General features: G+C 48.2%; 1 protein-coding gene across 3 annotated transcripts in view; it reads right to left on the reverse strand.

Annotated features, from left to right (window-relative positions):
* The window catches only part of GDPD5 (glycerophosphodiester phosphodiesterase domain containing 5), a 158,158-nt gene that overhangs the window by 124,007 nt on the left and 10,471 nt on the right, over positions 1-23,680 (reverse strand). Inside the window, exon 1 of one of the 3 annotated variants that reach the window (XM_035343844.1) lies at positions 340-642. The exons of the other annotated variants lie outside the window; for them this stretch is intronic. The gene's annotated coding sequence lies outside the window, so the exon portion shown is untranslated. Of the gene's footprint in view, positions 1-339; positions 643-23,680 lie in introns of those variants that run through there. 3 annotated transcript variants of the gene reach the window in all.

Raw genomic sequence — 23,680 nt, forward strand, 5'->3', positions numbered from 1 at the left:
TTGTGACACTTTGGGCCTTAAAGCCTGCAGGTTCACACAAGGCTGGTGCCCTCATGCAGCCCACCAGCTAACCCCACTCTCCCCTCCCACCCTCCACAAGACGTCCCCTTGCACCAGACCTCATCTGACACACCTGCATTTCAGGAGCATCAAAGCTTTCTCTTGCAATGAGGAAAATCACAACGAAACGCTTCACGTGCCCTGCAGCCCTTCAGCAGTGTTCAGGTGCTGCTCTGGTTGCCACAAGCCTGCCGTGCTCGGTCTCCCTCTCCTCTCCCCCACCAGGACCATGCAAACCACCACCAGAGTCCACAGAGAAGTGCTGAAAAGAAATCTCACCATCACGTTTGCAGCACGGATGATTTCATCCCAATTACTTGCTCTTGTCATGCAAAACAAAACCTACAGAAGGTTTAAATCCTGACCAAAAAAAAACACACAACCACCAAAACGAAGACACTGCTCCAGGCAGTCATTTCAGATTTTACATGCTGGGATCAGCCTTTGAGTCTGAGGAGGTTCCCAGAAGTGCTCTCAGAGGGCAGACAGACATTAAAGCACAATTATACATCTGAATTTATGTCTTCACCCTCTGATTCAGGGCAGCCCAAGGAACACGCACATACAGGAACAGCTCGTTTAAAAAAGAGGACCTGGAAAAAAAGCGTGCATGTTATGCCGAGAAGCCGGGCAAAGAATGCAAATTCTGACCTACTTCTCCCTCCTTGCTGGAGAGGCAGCTGCTACTGCTGCTCTGCAAGCATGAGAGACGAGCAGGAGCCCTGCCAAAACTGCTGCAGCGATGCCTTTTCCAGACGCAGGCTGCTCCCTGCCAGCTCCTTGCAAAGCAGGGGAATTGTCCTTCTGCCTGGGCACTGAGATCACAACCGCCTGGTCCAGCAGTCGACAAAGTCAGGATGGGCAGAGGTCACTGAAGGGCCTGGGTTCATCTTTTATGCCTGCAGTATTTCCTCCAACTCTTTTGCTAGCTCTGCTTCAGGGATGAGGGAGAGCAGTGTCCTCCAGGTAGATGAGAGGTCAGGTGCCCTCATAAAGCCTCTCCCCAGCCTCCAAGAGGAGAAGCCATTGAGGTGGTGGACACATTGGCTTGACTACAACCCCAACTGAACACCCACGGACAGCAAAGTCTTCCCAGGATCCACATAATCCACCCCCTCCCTTTGTGCAACAGGCCAGAGATGCATGGAAAATTCCAGAGAGGAGGAACACGAAGAGTTTCACCCAGCAGCTCTTCCACTGAAGGAAGTTTCACATTTATTACACAAGCTGAGGCTCTCAAACCAGATCTTTGTGCTGGAATATCTACCTGAGAGCCACCAAACTGCAGCCAAAGGTGAAGCAGAACCAGTAGCATTTAGACAAGATTCACCCTACCGCACTCATCTCAGGAGGATTACTTTCTTCATGTACCTGCAAAAACAGAGCAGCCAGTTTTGGAGGGTCATGAGAAGCTTTCCTCCCAAGCTATCCCACGCTCCTTTCTGTAGGAGAAAGCCTTTCAGGGGAAGAAATTCACCTTATCTCACAGGGATGTGCATTGATAGGGATAGCCATTGGCTTGGGTTCGGTGAGTCACAGAGACACGTCATTGCAAAATATTTTCATTAAGGCAGCAAGCTGTTTCAGCACAAGGTGATGCAAAATAAACGCAACCAAGAAGCGAGAGCTATCCCTCTTGCATCAAAGATCCAGCTCATTTTAGTCACCTCTTGCTTCACCCAGGGCACGGGATGCAGCTGGCATTTACAGGACACCTTGCACAGCACGTGGTGCTTGGTGCCAAAAAAAAAATTCAGGTAGAAGTGACTGGATGTTCCCAGCTTATTGCAGCCAGCTGAAAAGAAATCAGGACAAGCAGAGCAGCAGTTTTCACGTAGCTCCAAGTCTCAGACTATTTCCAATGCCAGCATAAAGGCACACGGTGCCCGCAGAGGGTGGAAGTTACCTGGCAGATTTCAAGAGATGGGAACGTGAGCAGCACTGCCCAACCCACACCCCAGCAGGAGACACAAGCATCCAGCAAACGCTGGTTTCTCAACAGTTCCTGCCCATACTATCATATATTATACACATTAAGCTCTTAATACAGCCTAAGGTACATTATTCACCATCTCTCAAGTCTTATAGTTAGCATAAGTGTTTCTATAAGATCCATAAAACCCTAGTTGTACTGGCCAGCAGTTGCCATTTCTGTCCAAAGCCTCCTGCAAACTCCGCTTATAGAGAAGGCTTTGTTCAGCCTCCCTGCTTCCTTTCCCTCGGGAAGCCTATATGTCAGAAGACCAATAAATGCTGGCAATTTATTAGGTGGAAAGACAGCCACGCAGCTAAGAGAGAGAGAACCGAGAGCTGAGCTGGGCTTACGATTGAAACAACCACAGATCCCTGCGGTGGCAAGTCAGATTTGTTGACTCTGCTTATGCACGCACAGATATCTGGGGGTGAAGGGACGTAAAGCAGAGAAGGATTATCGGCTTCACAGGAGAAGTTGGGCAGACAGACGTAGTTCAGCTTTAAAGACCATTTGGGGACTGTGTTGGAAGAAAACAGAGGAAAAACACAATTTACCAGGAATGAGATAGTTCCAGTTTAAAGAGGCTGTTTGTCAGCGTTGATTAAGGAAGGATTGTTTTTATCCTGACGGACAGCAGGTCAGTCTCCACAGTCCTAAGAGCTCTCACACCTCATTACCGTGATGCCACTACCTCAGGCACTAGAAGCACCTCCGATGTAATTATGGTGTTTAAAATAAAAGAGAATCAGGCTGTATTTGGGGTACTTCTGGCCACCCAGGCAGAGGTTTTGGCATCCTGCTCATCACCACCTAAGCAGACACCTCATGTGCTACTTTCAAGAAAATTGATAACTTCTCTGGCCTCTTCCCAAGGGATTGGGGCATTCAAACACCACTTGGATGATTTACTCTCCCAAGCCCTTTCTGCAGGGCTGCAGACAGGGCAGGCATGGAAGTGCGCCTGCATTTCAGGTCAGTGCACCAAGCAGAACAGCTTTCTCCACCTTCGTGGGATGTGACTTACAAAGATCTCCCTCTCCCACCCTACAGAAGAAGGATCTGGGATGTTAAGCAAAGCTCTTCGTCCTCCTCACCAAAACCAGCCAACAGCCCCAGGACTGACACCAGTGCCTGGGACCTGCAAGAGATGTTTAAATGCATTTCCCTCCTCCCATGCCCTGCTGTCAGCACCCTGCCTTGCCCACCAACAGCACTTCTATTCAAACCAAGAGGAAGAGAGCTCTCACCTGTTTAGTTTTACTTAATGCAGAGCGGCAGAAGAATACCTTAAAGTTTTTTTGTGATTTTTTTTGCTTTGTAATAATAGCTGCTACTTTTTAGCTAAGACACAACAGCACATCCATCCAAAACCAGCAGCGAGGCAGACAAAGCTGAGTTCCTGCAGATCCTGCTCCTCATTCTTCTTCGTCCTTTGAGGAACACAGCAAAATGTTCCTCTAGGAGAGGCACAGCATTTTTGTGTGTGTGTGTGTGTGTGCAGGAAATCACACGTACAAGCTGTGCCACTTGCTGAATGAAGCAGAGCTGATGGCTTGGGTCACTCTGCTCTATTCTTGTTTAATCTTTTCTCCAAAATTGCAGGTTCACAGTTTTTAATGAAGGCAGAAATTCTCAGGTTTCTGTAAACCTCAGACTGAGATTTTCAGAAAGTGCCCACAACCACACACCAAATTCAACAGAGGAGGGGTAGGTGGTGAAAACCTGAGCTAAGAGCTCATCCCAATCTGTCCCAAAGGGCTGGGCACTTGCTTAATACCACCCCATCTTTCTTCTCGCAATCCTACACAGGAATAATCAGCGTCTCAGCCATCCTCCCAATTCTCCAAGAAGAAGCTGAGAACCTGTCCTGGCCTTTTCCAATGTAGATGAGCTCATACGCTAACGTACATGGGCTACCTTTGGGGCATCATCCCCAAAACACCACCACAAACCACCACTAACCCATACTAGAGGTGCTCTGTACTATTATCAGCAGGGAGAGTCACGTCCTCCCTTTCCCTGGAGCTCACCCATGGAGCAGGACTTAAATGGTTTCAACACTGTCCTACTGAACAGCTTCGGGACCAGAATTTTCTTCTTCCTCACCACTGTGGGAAGCAAAAGACACATCAGCCCTTCTCTAATGTTTTTAGAGAGGTGACCATGTAAACCAGCTCCCTAGCATACTCAGGTAAATGTTAATTAATGGCATCTCTACTCTTACAGCCCTGGCTGTTTTTAAAGTCTCAACCACCCCAGTTTTTAACAAGGAGAAGGTCACGTCTGTATCTGCTAGGAAAGCTGTATTTTGTTCCTCACCACCTCTGTGGAGCCTTTTTCGATGCAGAATTAAATCCTTCTTTATACACAGCTTAGAGCGAGATGAGAGAGCATATGAATTTCTCTTCACCTCCAAGGCAAGTTAATACCGATCAATCAAAAGGAGCAAGCAAGTAGTACAAAATAGGGTTTAAAACTTTATAGAAAAGTCATTGTCACAGCAGAAAAGACAGACCAGCTGCTACGAGAGTAGCTGGCTGCATATGATCATGCCAGGGATTCACACGGGATGGAGGGAGCCCAGGGAAATCTCAAGTCCACTTTCTGCAGCGGACACCCTGGGAGAGGAGACCTCAGGTCACCCTCCCCATTTCCTGGCTTCCTACGGCTGTCTCCATCCTTTTGTGAGGGACGGAAATTGCATCCTCTGAAATTGGCATTAAACCAAGGAAAACCAACTGATTGTCTTCATTTTCCTCCTCGCCCTAACGAGAATGGCATTCACCAAGAGACGGGGGGGAAGGGGAAGGAAAGAAAAATCAATACATCACACACATTTCCTGCTTCGCAAGGTTAATCACTCCAGCCAGCTATTAGCATATTTCAGAACACAGTTATCCACCAAATATTAGATTTTCAGTTACACTGGGCAGTAATTAAGATACTCAAGCCTCCAAGAGTCAAAGAGGCGGTTGTGCTACCCACCAAGGTCTCAACCTGGCTTCCCACAAGCAGCTCCAATGCATCAGCTCGCACAAAAATGCTGTGTTCAAGGCTCTGCCTTTGCCAAGTCTTACTGAATCTGCCCCACAGGTTCACGTGTTTAAAAAAAAAAAAAAAAAAAAAAAGAGAGGACAGAAATTAAAGTCGAAGCACTGATTCATAAAGAGAGGGTTGATTTATACGCTGCAAACTCATGCTGGAAGGGGTAGGAGGATGAATTAGCAGACGGTCCAAGCTGACACATCTTTGTTATTAGCCTCCTGTCATCTCTGGGACAGGGATCCAACTGCAACGGAGAGTGTAACTCCGATCCAGCATCTCCGGGTCTGCCAGTCCCGGTGATTAACTGCACAGACGTTAATTACAGGATGTAAACAGTGCCCTCGCCTGACCCATAACTCGATGTCAGGCATTCGGAGCCCAGCTGGTGCTCTGGGGAGCTGGTCAGCTGCACGGCACAGTCACACACGTACCACCTCTTACCAAGCAAGTGCAGCCTCTTCCCACCAGTTTGGGGCCACAGATGACATCGAGCATTGCACCCACCTTTACTTTGCACCCTATTTCTACCCTCACCGTTTCCATTCCCAGAAATAAAGCTCCTCAATGCTGAGAGCTTCTACCACAAAGAAGAGAGCAGGACAATCGTGTCAGCCCAAGCATCCAAGCACACACCTTGAGGAAGACTGATTAATACTTGGCACCCCTGAACCAACACCAGCCCACGAGGCCAGTGATTAACACACAAGTACCACAGCAAGATCCTTAAACACTTCCAAAATTTCCTCTGGCACAGAGTCCCAACTGCTGTCACAATGGGTTTTTTTTTAGCAACAAAGGACTCGCTAGGCAATGACCAGCGAGGACTGCCACTGTGCCACCAGAGACAGACAACGGCTGGCATCTGAATACGTGTCACCATGACCTTCTGCAGCTCCAGCCAAAAATATAAAGGCATAACAAGATAACAGGAGTGCAGGCACAGCTAGGAATAAAGCAGTTATAAGCAGCCCTGATGAATATTCATTAAAATTTCTTTGCTGCAAACTTCCAAGCATTTTTTGTGCCCAAATGCTTGGGAGAGGAAGAGTCGACCCCACCAGCCCAGGAGATGCCTGACTCTGTTAGGTAATTAAACCAACACCCAGCTCAGCAGACAAACATACTCTGAGCCTTTGCACCAAAGGAAAGGCAGAAACAAACACTCTGCCATCTCCCAGTTTTCCTTTGCATTAGCTTTTCTCCCAGTATTTCTGTAGGCCACTTCTAAGACATCTGAAAAACCCCATTTTGTGCTAAATCCATATCCAGAAGGCACCAACGCTGAAAGATCACATGAAGCAGTCACGATTCCCACACTGCCTTTGAACTATAAGCACTTAAATGAGAAGAAACTTGAAATAAATGGAGCTAGCTGATGTTCATAAGAATCCAACACCAGCTACTAGTTCTGGGGACTTGCTTTTAGATGTACGGTGCTGCATGCTGACCACCAGTTCTTCCCCCAGAAAGGGGGGAAGAAGTGCCTTTGTGCTTCCAAGCACCAATTTTGTGCGTGGTTACACATGCACATGCAATCCTCTCGTGCTACATGAGAAAACTGTTTCTGTTCCTCCATCCATCCACGCCCGCAACACAAGGACTCCTGCTCATCTCACAGGGATCACTGTGGAGAAGCACACAGGACCAGCAGCCTGTTCCTACCTCAACAAACAGGGCTCCTGCACCCTACAGGAGCCTAGAAGACAAGATGTTTGGTTATGGCCCCAAGGCACAGATTCATTTTACCCATGAGGTCCCAGGAGACACAGGGACCAGGCTGCACGTGCCAAACCACTGTCACCCATACCAAAGGGGTGGGAAGGCCACAAAGGATGAGACTTGTAAAAGCTCAAGCCACGTTCATTGTTGCTTCCAGCCCCACTGTCCATGCCTTCATTTAATCCGCCCTTCCCTTCCAAAAGCTCCTCCAATAGTTCAAAAAACTGTATTTTCCTCCTTATTTCCCCTCACATACATCACAGCGTGAAACACAAGCTAATAAGCTCCCTCAGGCCAAACGTGACGGGCACAGATAAGGTCAGTCTGGTGCTTATCTCCCACAAAGCTGCCTATTATTAGCAAAACAGGCTTGACTCAAACAAACAGTGCATTAGTGCAGATCAGCCGGAGCAACGCAGACAGCTGGGCCGTGCCACGGCTGTCACCTCAAAGGCACCCAGTGCAACGCAGGAGGCAAGCAGAGAGCTAGGATGGCTTCACTTAGCGATGAAAAAGCCTTTGCATTAGGTATCCCTTTGCACTACAGCCCTTAAGGCACAAGGGGCAGCTCTATAGTATTTAGTTCAGAACAGAAAACTTAAAATAATAGTAATAAATAATAATAGTAAAGGAATTTCAGAGCAATTTTCAGCTCTGGAGAAACTTCCATTTTCTCTCCACACTTGTTCAGGCAGCCTCATTCATCCGCCTCTAATCTCCGCTCAGACACATTCTGAAAACAATTTTAAATACGTATAGGGATTAAAGGGGTGATTCAGGCTGCCAAGGTCAGGATGAATGGGAGCTGATCCATCCTTGCAGCAGTAGCTTGGACCTGCCCTGTGCACACCACTCTGGGTCCCTGTCCCAAGTTTCACAAGGCAAAGGTCCTCCCTGGTGCTGTGCAGCACCAAGCTAAGGCTGGTGCCTTTGCACAGGGTCTGTCCGAGGGCTGAACCATACAAATACAGCTGTGTACAGGAGCCCAAAGCTCCCCCCAGGAGGCAAAGAGAGTGCTGGGCTCTCTGAAGCACAGTTCCACCAAGAGTGGCAGGTCCAATACCAGGAGTGATGGTCACCAAGCAGCCCACCTCCAAAACTCCTTCACAAAAAAACACTGAAAAAAAACAAGTCTGTAGATTTCCAAGGGGGGTATACTCTTAAAAAAAACAGTCCACCAAGGCCTACAGTTTTAAAAAAGGTATTAAAAATGTGTCTTTATTACACAGCTAATACAGGAGGTCTCCAAGCAACAAGCTTGGAAAAGCATATCTGATGACAATGTCTTTATGCATCTCTGTCCCTCTGCTCTTCTCTATGCCTCTAGATCAGCTCTGCATTGAAGACTTTCCAGAAGTACCTTCTCTGTGGCCCAAACCCTGAGGTGATTCAGCTAAGGAAAAGGGACACAAGAACAACCAATTTTTGTAGAGTCAGCAGTGTATTCCAGCACCTAAATCAACTGACTCGTGTTCTTTTGAGGAATTGGAAAGGAAGGAAGTGGATCAGCACTTCAGAAAAACGCTACTACAGCTGTATCAGTGGAGCATTTCTGATTCAAAACAGGCTCCAGCAATCTCAGGGCTGCTGCAGACTACACAGGAGCCTGTCTTGGAGACTTATTTGATGTTTCTGGATGAGCAAGCACTGTCATGCCTTGCATACAAGCAGAGCTGTACGGAAATGTACCTGAGATGGTCTCTGCAGGACTTCCCTCACTGAAGGAGGAAGGCAGAAGTTTGGAGAGAACGAATCAACCGAGAAGTGTCCTGAGCCCCAGCTTCTCCAGCCTGGCATGCACCAGGTCAACATTTTGGTGTTTGGACCTCTGCTAAAGGGAAAAAATGCTGCATTATGCTACTTCTGTGTACTGTGTTCAGTTTTGGGCCATTCAGTACAAGAATGGCATTGAGGCCCTAGAGCGTGTCCAGAGAAGGGCTGCGAAGCTGGGGAAGGGCCTGGGACACAAGGCCTGGGAGGAGCGGCTGAGGGAACTGGGGGGGTTGGGGCTGGAGAAGAGGAGGCTCAGGGCAGAGCTTATTGCTCTCTGCAACTGCCTGAGAGGAAGGGGGGGGAGCTGGGGGTCGGCCTCTTCTCACAGGTAACCAGTGATAGGAGCAGAGGGAATGGCCTCAAGTTGTGCCAGGGGAGGTTTGGGTTGGCAATGAGGAGACATTTCTGCTCAGCAAGAGCGGTCAGGCCTGGGGACGGGTTGCCCAGGGAGGTGGTGGAGTCCCCGTCCCTGGGGGTGTTCAAGGAAAGGTTGGACGTGTTGGTTGGGGACAGGGTTTGGTGGTGACATTGGTGGTAGGGGGTGGTTGGACCAGGTGATCCTGGAGGGCTTTTCCAACCCTAATGATTCTGTGGGGAGCTCCCCCACAGCTGCTGGGGCCTGCAGGGAGCTGGGCAGAGGACAGAGCCAGGCTCTCACCAGGGGTGCCCAGGGCCAGGCCCAGAGGCCCCAGGCCCAGCCTGGAGCCCAGGAGGTGCCCTCTGCCCCTCAGGAAGCACTGCTGGGCTGGGCGGGTGCCGGAGCCCTGGCACAGGCTGCCCAGAGAGGGGCTGGGGGCTCCTCCTTGGGGATCTCCAGCAGCCGCTGGGACATGGGACTGGGCCCCCTGCTCGGGGTGGCCCTGCTGGAGCAGGGTGGGAGCAGCTCACCCAGGGGTGCCCCCAACCTCAACCTTATCCGGGATTTTGTGAATTTTAGACAAATTCATCATTTCCTGCATATCTCCTAGTAGCTCCTCACTTTGTGATTTTTTATTTTTAGTTTACACAAGAGATCAGAAGAGCCTCAGCCCTCCCAGTATTGTGTACGCAACCTGAGCTAACTGCGTTGCTCAGCATCTCTGGGGTAAAGTGACAGGAACTGCACCAGCATACCCTCTGTGTTACCGCAATGCCCAAATGAGCTCTCAGTACAAGAGAGCAGTCCTCTGTGCAATCACTCTTATCCCCATGAGACAGCATTAAACAGTTTTGACAGTGTCTATTTAAACATTGTCTAAAAATACATCTGGCTTTTGACCACTGCAGATGCAGGTATAGCCTCAGTGACTGTGATAGGGCAAGGACAGATGCTAAACTACAGCTTAGACTGCACTGTTTCAGGGACTTATCTGCCAAGTCAGCAGACATTTCCATTCTCAGGCAATAATCTCAGAGGATCGCCTTAAATTCCTAATCTCCATATGCCTTGATAAGGCCAGGAAAAGGTTCAGGGGTTTTTGTTTGTTTTTAAAGAAGAGCATAGATTAAATAAAGAGGAAGAACAAGAGGACTAACTAACAGTACAGAGGAGAAGCCAAAGTGAGAATCTGCAATAATTTCAGTTCTTTAGAACACCAGTCTCCATTCCTGCATGTGTGGGAAGGCAGTCATCTGGCACATCATAGTACCCACGGCCAGTTAGGCAAACAAAATAAAGAGAAAAATCCACCTTGGCCTGAGCAAGTGTTAGATTTCTCATCAGTATTCCTACGACTTCTGCAGATTTAGACCAATATTTCTGTGGGCAAGACATCTGCTGAGGGGCAATTTCTGGATTTCAGATCTACCCACTGGTCAGTACTAGAAGCAGAGGAAGGTGTTAAATTATCAGTTTCGGCTGATTATTTGTTACAGCTCTATTACAGACCTCACATGTTCTGGAATGGAAATCTATTGTCAGATCCAAGCTAGACAAATTCCAGAAAAAAAAAAAAATGGCCTCATTCCCCACATTACTGTACGAAATGTTTTCCCTAGAGGATCACACTCCTGCAGAACAACCCAGCTATGCAAGCCTCCACTGCAGAAAGCCCCCAGTTCAAGTCAACACAAATTCGAGCTTCCCAAGAGAAGCTTCTATCCAAAGCCATCATTATGGCTATGACAAATCCCATCAAGACAAGTTTCTGCAGCAGAGCTGAACTAAACCACCTCCATGCACCTTCCCTGCCCTGTGGATGGAAAGAGTCACTGCTGAAGCATTTCAGCCACAGGATGGACAGCAGCCATTTGAGTTTCCATCCCACCACACCAGATAACTTCAGTCCTGCCAAGTGGAAAGTTTTCAGATGCTCGTCAGCTTTGTACTCCAGGGAGACAATGCTCTCTCCTCCTCTACACGAGGAATTTATTTTTAAGCAGGGAAGTGCAGACATGCTCTTGCCTTTCAGTTTCTTCTTCCTACTAAATTCCAACCCCAAGGCTCCCATTTGCCAGAAGAAGTGTTTATACATCAGCTTGCCAGAACATGTCTTGTAGCTGTAGCATTTTATTGCTGCTCTGCAAACTGAGGAATGAGAGCAGAAAGCAAGCTAGGAATTGCACAAGGTCAAGGGATCCCGATCCAAAAATCTAAGCACAAAGGACAGACCAGCACCATCCCAGAACCCCAGGACAGACCCTGGATACCAAGAGAGCCGTTGAAACCCAACTACATCGTTTCATCCCATACAAGTTGAAGCTGAAAGGGTTAGGTTCACTTCTGTCCATAAAAAATAATGACATACTCTACGCAAGGAGGTACTGGCCATCATTGCCCAAGGGAACAAGTTTTGTAGGCAAGGTTTTAAATATCCACCAAGGGTTTTCTCCGAGCTTCTTGCCTATTCTCAAATTACAGCTTTCCATTAGAGCATCTCACACAGGCTCAGACTGTTAATAACAGTGTTTACAGTGGGCGTTGGCCTTATCAACAGGATGAATGTGCTCTGGCTGCATGCCCCGTCCCACTACAGCATGATATAATCCCTTAAAAACATTATCAAGAACTGCTGTTGTTTAATTAGAGCACGTGACTTCCACCTAACAGGAGTGGGCAAAGCCCACGAGTTTGCTGCTGCCTTTCCTAGCTCATGCCATGAGCTAAGCAACACAAAGCCTGTCACGAAACGTTCACACCAGCCACCTTTCCTCTTCCTCCACAGCATAAATCACCAACAGCTCCCTGCAGGAAGCTCTTCTGATAAGAATTGCCAGGTCTTTTCAGCATTTATCTGCTCTGCCATGGAGTCTAGAGAACATTTTCAAAAAGAGAAGTAGGTCATACTTAAGTAACCACCTGATTATGCAGTTACTTATGTCCTTAAGCCTGTAGCATCCAAGGGCTTATCATTTCTGCATACAGCACTCCATAAATTGCTCAGCTCCAACCCATGCACCCACGGTGAAGGCTTAGTGCATTGACGAGCATCTTTCCTCATGCTGCTCTGTCGAGGCTTGATCTATGACAGCTTGTCTTTGGAAATGCTCCTGGAGAACAAATCCAGTCTTGTAAGTAATATTCCAGGCAGGCCTACTAGTTCTGGTATAGTGGATGGTACAGGGGATTGAGATACCTCGGAAATAAGGATTCTCGTGGCTTTAGCATCTCACAAAGTTATTTGCAAAATCCTGGCTGGTCTGAGATGAAGACAAACTCCACTATACTCTTCCTCCCCTGCACCAAAGAGGTAGGCGTCCTTCTCCATTTAGCCACGTGGCAAATAGGTGCTCAAGACCCACTGCCTCGTTTGGCCTCTCCCCCTCGGAGCACCGTGGTGTGGTCCAAGAAGAAAGGATGCAAGGGATTCTCAGGCATTGCAGATGCAAAAATCAAAGTTACGTTGAAAATAAAAATTGAAAAGGCCACAGAACACAAGAGTTTCCCCCTAAATGAGCGTATTTGAAAAGCTTCAAGAACAGACTGGTCACAAAAGACCAGATTTCCCTTAAGGAAGAAAGCAGTGCTCTAGAGAAAAGGCTACAACAGCTTGAGGGAAGAAATTGAGTGTTACCATGAAGCATGTTGAGTCTTTGCAGTCCTGTTTCTGTAACCCATAAAAACTGCTCTGATTATCAACAGCTTCAGAGGCCTGTCAATTTTCTCCATCAGCACTATAACAGTTGGTTTCACAGACCCTGTGATGGGCACCTAGGCAGAAGTTACACAAGAAGAAGAGGGACCTGAGGAGGAGCAAGAAAAGCAAACCAGAGACTGAAGCTGAGCCCATACATCATCATCAGAGCGCTTCCCACGATGGAGAGGAAGAGGAATGAAAAGAGTCAGCTGCACAGGGAACAATTGCTCCAAGGAAGAGGAAACAACATTGTTTGAGAGATTTAACCGAAAGCCGTGTAAACCAATCCCTGAACCCCACCTCACAAAGAAAAACAAAAGGAAAACCCTATATGCTTTGGGAAGGCTTAGCACCAACTTGATGTTGCCTGCCTGCTCTGAGCCAGAAGGAAAGAGAAGCAGCTTTGTTTGATTTTTCCAGGTGGTGTTACCAGCCCCTTTCCCCAGGAAGGAAGCCTTCCACATTCCCCTTCCCCCCAAATTCACCAAGGCTGAGACCGACTCCTTATTCCACCTCCCCCAGTGAAACAGGCCAAAGGACAACAGGACCACACGTTTATTGCACTGCTTGAGAGCTCCCAAGCGTCTTCACGGCACAAGAAAGTGGCAGCAAAATGCAGCAGCTCACCCACAAGTCACAAATTCAAATCCAGCCCAGGCTACCAGGGCATCTGCAGGCTTTTCAGCTTTCATGGGCAAGCCTACAGACCCAACAGAGCTCTCAGATGCAGACATTCCTCCTTTCCCCCCTTTCATTGAGTAGGGTTGAGGGGATCATCTCCCTCTTTCCAGCAGGGAAGGCCCCCTGAGGATGCTTGTATAAGCAGGAGAAGTGTGGCCATGCACATTCCATTTAGCAATGGTAAAATTCATTGCTTCCCCTCTCAGTTAGTTCCAAGTCTCCCTGCTGTAACATGATCGCGGCTGCATTTTATTCCACTTAAGCCTTCCCAAAATACCTGTGGGTCCTTTGAGGTAGTTTTATTTCTCATCAAAAGCTTTGCAGAAATTAAATCCTATTAGCACACAACAATCATGCAATAACCATACTTTTTTTTTTTACCGACACTGTCTCAAAAGCCTTAGTATACCTTCTCCTTCAAACAGGAGAAGTTCAAGAAATATTTGAAGCCTCAAAGCACTTTTCTGTGCACAGCATTTAATGCTAATCCCACCAAAGCCACCCTGCCCTTCACCACTAACACCAGTAACGACCCGCGGTTGGATCTCAGCTCTCTGCCCTGTGCCACCCCAGCCTCCAGGAGCTCACTATGCAAGACCCTTCCTGGACTGCCAAAGTACAGGTCAGGGCACACGACTGGATTATGTTATCCCTACCTGAACTAACATCTTTAACTGATTATTGAAGAAATCAGGCTCCCCAGTGACTGGCAGGAGCAAAGCAGTTGCATGCTTGGAGGCTCTTGGAGCATTTAAGGTCAATTTCTTTCCTCCACCTGCTTTTTTAGTGCTAAAAACATGGTTTTACACCTCTTCCCAAAGGAAACTGGACACATCTGCTAATCATTTGCACGTCCCACTATCTTTAACCTCTTTCCTACTAATATCTCTGCATTATTCCACACTACCGCTGCAATATCAGGTCAGACACCACTCCTTCCTCTGCAGGATCTTCCAGGACGCTCTGGAAATGAGCTTTCCACCAAGCAGAGGACAGGACACAGGCAAGGGACAAGCCGAGTGATTTTACGTAGGTTGTCTTGGCAGCATCCAGGAGAGGGAGACGTCTGAAGCACGGTGCTTGGAAGACCCACGAGATGTCACCCGACTTGATTCCCACCTCCGAATAGGGGATTTGTCAGCCTTGCATAAAGCCTGTCTAAATGGATCCCAAGATCTCCCGCGTTGTCCTACAGCCCTGCCCCAGCCCAGCACCACCAATGGAAAGAGATCCTGCTGGTAAGCTTAAATCATCTTCACTTAGTCAAGATAAATTCCTTCCTCGTGTTTTCCTAAGTTTTTGAGGATTTCAACTTAAAACTGAAAGTACACAAGGCTGCTAGAAAATAATCTTATTTCCTTTCAGTCTATTTCTTTCCTCAGCCAGTTATCAGCCGTGTTACCACATCCTCCTCCATTTCCCCCAGGTAATCCCTGTTTTGCCTTGGAAACCAAATACAGCCAGGCCCCAGGACCAAAAATTCTGCCTCCACATCCCTTTGCTTGATTTCCTTTCATTTTATATTAAACCAGCGGCTGGCATCCAGCTGCCCGTGGTGTTTCACGTGCATCAGGACAGGAGGAAGGTGCTCTGGCACACCTGGGTTTTGATCCCCAAAGATAAAAGGAGCAACAAAACCACTCACCTTTAGAAAAAAAGGTCTTGAAGTCTCCCATGTGGCTTGACATTAAGCTGCTCTTTAAGTCCTGAGGCTCACAGCCAGATCTCCCTCCTCGCCCCAGTTACCAACAGGCAGATATTTTATAAGATACTCCTGCACCGTACAACAGCCCTGCCGGGGATGTGGTTCTCCAAAACCCTCCAGGAGTTCTGCAGCACAGGTGCCTTCTGGAAGACCTTTGGAGTTCTGCTATAGCAACCAGCCTCCCATACACACACACACACAATCTACATTTCAAGTTAGAGAGACTTACAAAGTTTGAAAAACAGACAAAATTCTGAAATTTTTACCTTTTTTCTGATCTGTAGCTCTTCATCAGCATCTCTGCAGAGCCAGGCAATTCAAGCATGCAATTCAACCCTGACATCTGCTTTCCAAGGCCATTTTCTTGTCTGAAAGCTAGCAGGATTTTAAAAAAAAATCCCTATTAAGCACAAGAGGAAGTCTCACAGTAACTTTGGGAGAAGTATTTGAAAGACACGTAGCTTTTGTCCATTTTGTGTCCCCATCCAAAACATCTTTCTAGCTTTCATTAAGCCCACTACAAATTTACTTTTTTTTTTTTCAATGGAAGTGCAGATGCCATTTGATCTAACGATTAGGATCACATTTCCTTCCTCCAAAGCAAAAGGCAAACATGAGCAAGGACTGCTGAGGTTAAACTTTAATTATTGCTCAGGAGAGGCCCAAACTCGCTGAGGCAAGAGACATGGGGTTAATAAGTTAGTTGCAGCATACCAAGGGGCATTTAAGAGAGTTATGTATGGCAGCAATGGTCAAATCTTGCCTTTATTCCACCCCCCTCTATCTTTTGACCCGGCCAATAAGCCAGGCACAGGCTGCAGAGACCCAAGGGGTGCCCAGCACCATGATCACACACACAGGCAGGAGCATCCACGTGTGCTGCTGAAAGCTGTATTGCAGTATCACTACTCGATCAGTTGTCCTGCCCCAAGACACCCCAGAAGGCTCTTGATTGAGATATTTACTCCCCACATAAGTGAGAGCAGGGATGGCTAAGGGAAAGGGTGCACAGCAGAGCTGCACCTGCTAGGGGAGGTTGAATTCAACCAATCCCATCCCCAGCTCAGTAAAACCAGATGATAAATAAAAGCTTTGGCAACAGGCTTTGAAACTCTTGTTTTTCTGGTGTCTAAGTGATGCCAGAGGCTGCAGACCAGGACAAACACTCGATCCAATGCCTTTACAAAAGTCTTTGCTAGCAAGTTGCAGCTGTCCCTTTTGCTATCTCCTTCCCTGCCAAGCACTAGGGTAGTTCCACAGTCTGCTTTTCCATTTTGAGGGATAGCAGGTCATCGCATAGTTAAGTTAACTGGCCATATGGATGTAGCTGGAGACCTTGGGAAGCCACTAAAACAAAGCTGGTGAGCAAATCTACCCAAAAAGTTGGGGGAGCCATCCCGAGACCACGCTGAGCCTTCCCATGGGGGCTTGTGGAATGACCACAGCAACTCTTCAACAATTTAAGGAACAGTCTGTGTAGTCTTAGCTCTATAGAAACCTGAACCTACCAGGAGACCCACAACACCCCCAGGGTCCCACATCTCTCCCCAGAGAATGAAAAGCTAATGTAGAAACTGCCCTTGGAAGGCTCTTTGGTGTACAGCACCAGGCAGCTTTTTGAGGGCCATAGAAGAGCCAAGAGGATGTATTGTAAATACCCATGGCCCAAAGCACTGCGCACCTTCATCCTGGCACAAAGCTGAGACCCATGAAGACTGCTGGAAGCCCTGGACATGAGAGTGCTCTGCAAAGTCCAGGTCAGGCCCTTCTGCAAGATTAACTCCAGTGTTTGAAGCACTGAAAGGGGAAGAAGAGAAATCAGGGGAGACTGCACACAGCTGGCTGAGCACCCCAGCACCTCCTTGTCCAGAAGGCCTGCCAGCAAGGAGAGCACCAAACAATCTGGGAAACCGAAAAGCAGGTAAGCCACATGAAATTTGTTCCATTTCTGTGCTCATTCCAACTATACAGCTGGCCTAGTGTCACGGATGACCATCAAGAGCAACAGGGGACAAAAAGGACTCGAAGCTCTTACTCATTAAATCCTCACCCCTACTCTAGTGTGACATCCCTTCTCCAAGAGACACCTTCAGCTATGGGATCTGTCACCAGGTTGCAATCAAGAGGATGCTCTACCATGCCCTGCTTAACACCTTCCCGAGCAGAGGCCTGCGCAGGGAGACAAGTGCAGTTTCCTCCTGGTGCCCAAGCTTCTGGAGCGTGGAAATAATCAGCGTGCACCCCAGGCACCGCTCTCCAAGCTGAATTCCTGCTCGTCAGCATCCAGGCTGTGGCAGCGCTGCACCTTTCCGCTTCCCCTGCATTAAAATTAAGTTATTCTAGGCTCCTGATTGACACCAAATCAAACTCCATCTGTTTCCACCGAGATAAAGATTCCTCCGAGGCCGCTCTGCTAAGTACCTGTGACTTTGCTGCCCTGCGCAGGGAGCAGAGGGGTGCACGGTGCCAAAATTAGCACCCGGGTTTGCTGAGGGTTTATTCCAGTCCAGATGCAAGGTAAGAATCTTTGTGCTATTTAAGCACCCAGATCGATGCAGCAAGCTCAGTGCTATGCACAGCGTCAATAAATAGGAGTTTTTACAGTCACTGCCAACGGGCTAAAGAGGAAAATGTAAACACTGCAGGCAAAAAGCAGGAAGGGAGCATTGCTGAAGCCCTTTTTGCTACGTAAGTTTCACAAGTTAGGTCCATCAGACAAGACTCCCACCTCTGTGTTTCATTTCGTGTTTAAATTTTAACTACTTCTAAGAAAAATTAAAACCTTCCTAGTGGTGCTACAGCACACAGAGAGTACCCAGGAGGGGACAGCTGGCAAAAGCCACAGCAGCGTTGACCTTCCTGCCCCACAGAAAAAAAAAAAAAAATGGGATTATAAACTGAAACACCACAGCCTTTGAAGCAGAGGATGCATGAAAATATCAACAAACAGGAGGGGCAGAGAAAGGTAAACTGCAAGAAAGCAGGTATGCAGGCAGGAAATAAGAGGTGTGATTTTCTTTGACGTTATAATTACGAGTGATCGAGCTATTGGGTGACGGATCCATTTGTGCTGTGTAAATAGAGGCAGCCAAGCCAAGCTTCCCCCATTGCCAAAGCCAGCACCAGGAGGCCAGTGACTTGCTGTAGAGTCATTGCCCCGAGTGACAGCTTGGATGCAGTTCAACACGGTCACTGCTGCAGCCAGCGGGCAGGAACAGGGTCAGCAGGACCAGCACGCTCACCAGCATCTCCTGAAGCCCTGTTCGGCCAGGTGCTGCACGGCAAGATTTGTGGCACACGTGGTTCTCTCAAGGCAGGAGACACTGAGATGTCTAACCACACTTTCAGCAGCCACCAGGGTTAGGTATCCACCTGGCTGTAAGCTGTCTTTGCTCTGAAAGTAGATTCACAAGGATTTGGGGAGAGAAGATGGACATCTCTGCAGAGCAGAGCCCTCCCCACAGCAGGGCATCAAGTCCCTTCTCTAAGTGCTGCAGGATCAGGGGAAAACAAGAAGGAATGAGGTATGAATGATTTCCTGGGCAGCCTGCACGTCTGGGCACCACGTGGAGCTCTGAAGCCACCAGCTGATGGGCATCCCATGCCACGTCAGAAGCAGTTTCAGACCCACGTGCCCTAGCCATGCTGCGTACCGACCCAGCGGCAGCCTCCAGACTGGTCCCAAATGACCCTGAATAAGCACCAATGTTGGACCTAGAAAGAAATCTTTCCAGGAAACAGCTTGCCTTGCTCTCCCCTCCATGTGTGAAGGCCACTAAGCCACCACTGGTGCATTTTACAGAAGAGACTGGAAGTTACTTTGCAGCTACTCATCATGCGCTCACAGGAACACCTAAATATGGGCACCAAAAAACTTGCTCAGCAAAAACAAAGCATCCTGCCTCACACTGCAAGGGGTGGCCAGTCTCATTAAAGGTCAAGCTCTTGCCATACCAGCAATGCAAGTTCCTATATTGCCAGAAAGCCACAGGTTTGAGTAACGTTTGAGTAACCTACAAAGCTCCCCACACCTAACAGCACACAAACCACGCCACTATCCCTGACACAGTCACCAACTTACCAGCAAAAACTTAGGTCACAGGGAAACCCTCTGGAAGATGACATCTCAGGGAAGATTTAGACCAAGTATTTTAGGGACTGAATACTTCCTCGGCAGCCCCACCTGCCCATTAGCTTGTGCTATGCCATGGGAGGCTCGCCAGTTTGTCAGCTCTGCTGAGCAAAAATTGGACTTGACAAGGTTGGGAAGGGTATGGAACAGCCTCAAACCCTGTCCTGATTAAAACAAAATTCACTTTATTCTGTGTTTTACCTTGTAACAGCTTGTGAGCTGTCCTAAAAAGACCTGTGTTTAGCCTGTTTTTTTTCCCCTAAGAGTATGGGGACAAACCAAATCATGCATTGAAAGAAAAACCCCCCATGCTGGTCCCACCTCCACTGGAGAGGTTGTTTGGTGTGACCAGCCAGCCACAACCATGCCACAGACCTCAAATCACTGCTAGCTGCTTTTGCAGGGAGCTTCCTGGGCTTGAAGACCACCGTTATGTTCCCAGAACAACCCCAGGCTACCAAAAGCTACTCGGCCATGGGGATGAAAAGCAGCAACGCTCACGCAACACTTCCAGCTGCAGACACCACAGTGAGCATCCCAGGAGGTGACAAAACAGCCCCGTGTCACCGCCACAGCAGCAAGAAGGTTTTCCCATTACCCCCTTCACACCCCACTGGCTCCAAAGATGCTCCACGAACTCAGCCCATGGGCACGCATGGGATGAAGACAGCAGAGCCCTTCACCAAGCGCCAGTTCCCACAGAGCTCCCAGCTATTTTTGGCAGGTCGCATCCAACACTGCGAGGAGTTGCGGTATTGAGTTACCATCCATCGCTGGGCTAAATCATTTGGCTATTGCACTAGACAAAGACAGGAAGGAAGGAAAGGGGAAGGAGGACAATTGTTGCAGGTTCTCTTTTCTAATCCCACCTGAGCTGCTGCATTTCTAGAGGCCGTAGTCCCCCAGTGGCTCTGCATCGCTGCTGTTGTGGAAGAGAGCCATTACGCTGAGCTTAAAATAACAGAGCAAAGCCTAGCTTCTCAGCTCAGGAGCCTGGCACAGAGCCCAGCCTCCCAAACAGCATTTTCTGGACCTTCTCGCATCTCAGCTCTCACCACTCCCCAGAAATTCCGTCCTTCAGACACGTCACACCGCCTTCATGAAGTGAAGTCAACCCAAAAAGTTGAGTTCACCAACTCAAGTCACCAGTGTCACCGCAGGAACAGGCCGAGCTGCCCACCTAAGGGGAGGCATTTTCCAGGAATGAGGCTTTCCTTGGCACAGGACATCTCAACAGCTTCTTGTGCCACGTCTCTGGGTGGGCGTGGAAGACTGGTGCACAAATACTCCCGTGATAACACGGATCCTGCAGGTGGCCTGTACAGGCTGCTAACACCAACCTTCAAAGTGGCAAATATTGAGGACACACACGGTGACCACCCAGAAACAATTCTCAGAGAAAGAGGTTTTCCGGTATCCCTTCCATCCCAGGTGATGGCCAGAGCTGGTGGCAAGTGTGCTTGGAAGCAGACAACTGACTTCTCATGTGAAACCACTCATTTCTGACACCGAACTCTTCTCTAGAGTAGTTGCAAAGTACAGCCAGCCCAAGATCAGCACCCAGAAAACCTGTAGCTGTGGAAAGATACCTCAAGGAGGAAAAAGCCCATGTATCTACCTGCCTTTCTGTAGTACCCAAGTCATCACATCTTCATACTGCCCCACCACCCCATCCTGAAGGAGTGCCATGTCCTCAGCTGACATTTTTCTCCTTGACCAAAGCCACTGAGGATACGTGCATAAAGCAGACAGGTGATCACCCCCAGTCATCACCCAATACTTCAGGAGTCCTTCCTTCATCACCACAGCATCAACCCTAGTCTTCATTACAACATCACGGCTTCTGAGGACACGTATCCAACAGATCAGGCATTTCTCAAATTAAAATGCAGGATGAATGACTCCATGCTTCAGCTCTCCCAGGCTGAAACAGGAGGCAGATGGCACGCACAAGACCTAATGATCATCGAGGGAGAAGAGGCATTTTCAGCTGCCTTCATCTTGCTGGATAGGAAGGACTCAGAGTTCAAACATCCCTCTCACAACCAAGGAAGAAGAAAAACTTCTGGAGCATCAGCAACCCAAGGAGAGAACTTCTGTTTCCAGAGGTCTCATGAAGGTCAAAGCAAACACTTGCCATGAATCTCAGGACAACTCCTTACTCATAACATCCCACAAAGACCTGTTCCCCCTTCACATCATTCTTCAGTCATCCGTAATAGAAAATAATTGGCCACAGGACAGCATTGGTGGGAAGAAAGAGGAGCATGTTCCCTGTCCCCACCTCTCACGTGGTGTGAGGAAACCACGCAAGGAGCATCAGGTACACTGTGGGAAGGTCAGAGACCGATACAACCACAGCACTGCAGTAGAGCTAATCTTATAGGGTAACACCGTGGAAGTAAAAGCATTCCCCTTCTTTCCACAGGAAGATTAGCATTGAGGGTCACCGTGTTTTAAGCTTAAGAAAATCCCGTTGATGCACCCGGGGGATAAATACATTAACGCCCACAGCATTAATCCCCAACACTTCATTGTACTACTTATGCAAAGCAGGCATCACCTCCTCTGGAAGGGGAGAAGATCCAAGCACAGGCATGAAGGACTGGCCCAGAACTACGTCCTGCACGTGGGGCCATCTACTCACACTGGAGAAAGACCCTTGATGGCTTGTAGTCCTAAGCTTCCTGTCCAAGACTGCAGGGGTCTGTGTTTGCAGCAAAGAGCCTGAAGCATTTGTCTTGCACTTCGCTGTTTTCCCAGCTCATCTCCGCTTCTTCCCATAAGAGATTCCATGCCAGTGCTGCCAGTGTCCTCGTCACACAGCAAGGTTTTTCCTGGAGGAGATGCTGGGCTGGAGCGGTAGGATATTAGCTTTCGTGCTGCCCGTACCATCTGTGCTGGAACTGCATAGCAGAAAGGCTTTTGTTGTTGTTGTTGTTGTTTTCAGGTGGGAAGGGGAAAAATAAAATCAAGACCAAGCCATTTTGGGGGAGCAGTGCATTCAGCCAGGTCCTGCTCATCCTACCCCAAAAATCCTGCTGTTTTGCAAGGTAACTTCCAGAAAAGAAAGTTTCCTAAGCAGGTATGAGCAAAAAATGACAACTTGAGCAGGCCTCCAGCACCCGAGAGCTGCAGGATGGCCATGGCACACAGGTCTTCACGAAACCCGTGCCACTAGGGCACCGAGATATTTCAGCCCTGCAAATCCCCACACATGTTATGGTTCTACAGAAGAAGGAAATGGCAAGCCCTACTTTGGCCATCATTAAAAAAGGTTAGAGGATCCAACTCTAGCTACTTTAAATGCCAGAACAGGAAAACGATTTAAATAAAGCCCTTGTATTTCATGGCAAGGAAAGGATTTATTACCACTGGGACACAACGTTTTCCCCACGTGCAGGTAGCTGCTGCCTTCCCAAGTCTCCCACCTGGCAGCGAGCCTTGGGGAGAATCCAGGCACCTCAGCAATCCCCGTGTATCCACTCACCAAACATCCACAGCACGATTTATTTGGAAGCTGAGCCACTTGCAGCTGTATTTATTTTTATTTAATACTGGCTCCATTGCCTCAGCCCAGTGCCTCCCCTCAACAGCTCTGCCATTTAGCAGGCATTAAACTTGATGGTGCATGAGACATAACAGGGTTTTACTCACACCCCTGTAAAAGAGCTGGCTCGGTAGAGCTGACAGCCACAAGTGTTTTAGGCAATATTTATCTCATACCTTTCCTTTTTTTAAAAAAAAAAAAAAAGTCAACCCTTTGCAACCAAACATGTGAACTGTCACCCAAAAAAAAAGGTGAGTTTGGGAGCAGAACGTCACATCAGCTTCAGGTAAAGCTGAACCACAGCGATGTGTTTAAGGGCAGCCAGCTAAAGTCAGCGCTGGCAGAGCGGAGCCACGTGCAAGGAGACGTAAAGTCCTGATTTTTGGTCAAGCAACAAAAACAGCTCCCAAGGTAAAAGACGACCCTGCGGTCGCTGCAACCACCTTCCCTCAAAGCAAGAGGCTGTTTGCATCTTGCAGCTGCACTGTTTAAACAAGGGAAATTTCACAGGAGGTGCTGCCTTAAGCATAACGTCTTTGAGACGTAATAAGTGCCCTTAGATGTTCTTTATCCCCAGCTTTATAACATTTCGAGTCAGTTCTGATGTAGCTGTTAGTGCATTAACCCTGGTAGGAAGCAGATGGTTTCTCTATCTGGTACTGGAATTGGATAGCCCCGGGAACTCACATTTCAAATTATTTTAACTCTGGCCTTTTATTTTTTTTTTTTTTGATTACGTTGCTACCACAACACTGAGTTAGAAGCAGTAGGTGCCGTGTATAAATCCTGTTAGCTGATTACCCAGCTGAGCAGCAGCAGCAAGTGTTTGCTGAAAACCTGAACCCAACTGCCTGATTCGGGAGCCAGACGGTCACTCTGACCTTGTGCGTAACAGCAACAAGCGTTTGCTCCCGGTTTTGTCCGAATGCCATCTCCGCCAGCAGCTCAGGCTATCTGCAGCACCACCAGGGCCAACATTCCTTGA

The sequence above is a fragment of the Oxyura jamaicensis genome, chromosome 1 (genome assembly GCF_011077185.1).
Source record: "Oxyura jamaicensis isolate SHBP4307 breed ruddy duck chromosome 1, BPBGC_Ojam_1.0, whole genome shotgun sequence".
Classification (NCBI taxonomy): Eukaryota; Metazoa; Chordata; class Aves; order Anseriformes; family Anatidae; genus Oxyura; species Oxyura jamaicensis.